General features: G+C 40.2%; 1 long non-coding RNA gene across 1 annotated transcript in view; it reads left to right on the plus strand.

Annotated features, from left to right (window-relative positions):
* The first annotated feature begins 1513 nt into the window (after positions 1 to 1513).
* The window catches only part of LOC107672807 (uncharacterized), a 19875-nt gene continuing 19813 nt past the window's right edge, over positions 1514 to 1575 (plus strand). The window contains exon 1 of the long non-coding RNA XR_001632345.1: positions 1514 to 1573. This is a non-coding gene — a long non-coding RNA (uncharacterized LOC107672807). The remainder of the gene's footprint in view (positions 1574 to 1575) is intronic.

The following is a 1575-nucleotide window of genomic DNA, read 5'->3' on the forward strand; positions in this document are numbered from 1 at the left end:
TTTGTGGGCTAATTTTCATTTTTGGGTGAACTAACCCTTTAAAGAAAATTCTATTCCAAGTGCAGCACACATGAATTTGTCAACATGATGTAAATGTTAAACAAATCACTTGTTAAATATCTTTGCAGAAAAGATGCAAAAACTACAACTACATATTGTACAAACTTGTCATACATATTATCTGTTCAGAAATAATACGAGGAAAATTATTTTAGAAAATCTCAAAAGTCAAGGAGCTGCTGAAACAGTTTGACTTAGCCGTCATTGAGTCTGTCCTCTGCACTTCAATAACTGTCTGGTTTGGTTCAGCTACAAAATCAGACATCAGAAGACTACAGAGAACGGTTTGGACTGCTGAAAGGATTATTGGTGCTCCCCTGCCCACCCTTCAAGAACTGTATACATCCAGAGTGAGGAAATGGGCTCAGAAAATCACTCTGGATCCCTCACATCCAAGTTATCCCCTTTTTGAACTTTTGCCATCTGGCCGGCGCTTCAGAGCCGCAAATACCAGGACAGCCAGGCACAAGAACAGTTTCCTCCCCCAGGCAATCTACCTCATGAACAATTAAATGTTCCCCACATTATGCAATAAAAATGTGCAATAACCTTATATTTATTTGTTACCACCTCCATCCCAGCACAACTGTACATACAATTTATTTATTTTTCGATTTATTTTTCAATATTTGTCTATTTATATTTACATGTGTATTCTTTTTATGCTCATCTTATTTTTTATTGTCTGTGTGTTGTTGTTGTCTCTGTGTACTGGAAGCTTATGTCACTAAAACAAATTCCTTGTGTGTAAATTCCTTGCATGCTTGGCAATAAAGCTCTTTCTGATTCATAAATTGACTAAAGTTATAACACCAGTAGACTTTTATTAACTATAAATGTTCTTTAAAAACAACGGCATCTTTCAGCCTGTCACCATGATGCAAACATTAAATATCAGACATACTGTAGTAGTTCTTTAAAGGTTTTTTATTCGATTGCGCTGCTTTTCCATTGTTTTTTCAGTGTAAACGTGGATGTGTTTGACTGTTGCGCTCGCGTCACTTGCAGCGTCTCATGCATGAAACGGCTTTCTAAAAACACTGCGCTCAAGTTAAAATAAGTTCACTCCCATCTTCTTGCATGTTTTACCTATTCCACTGCCCGCGTCGCATCTTTGTCAACACAAAAGCGCATTCTGTGTGAATGGCGCTTAGCCTATAGGCAGGGGCGCAACTGCACATTTGCCGAGGGGTATGCAAGATCAGTGTCGGCGCCCCCCTGTATTCTAGTAGCCTCTAACACTAACTCGCGCAGAAATCTTTCTGCAAGTCAATGACCAAAAGCCCATTACTAGCTTGTGCATGGAAGGATACAAATTCATCAGGAGTGAAAAAAGTGACAAAGGTTTGAACTAGGTCTACACGGGTCCAAAAATTCGTACCCGAACCCGAAGAGACCCGTAAATGTGCTACACTGAACCGACCCGGACCCGTCTATTATTTTGAAAGTTGGACCCGGGCCCGTGCAGAACCGAGAAATGTCAAAAATGTACTACCCGGAACCGACGCGGACCGT

Source organism: Sinocyclocheilus anshuiensis, unplaced genomic scaffold, assembly GCF_001515605.1.
Source record: "Sinocyclocheilus anshuiensis isolate Anshui unplaced genomic scaffold, SAMN03320099.WGS_v1.1 scaffold556, whole genome shotgun sequence".
NCBI lineage: Eukaryota > Metazoa > Chordata > Actinopteri > Cypriniformes > Cyprinidae > Sinocyclocheilus > Sinocyclocheilus anshuiensis.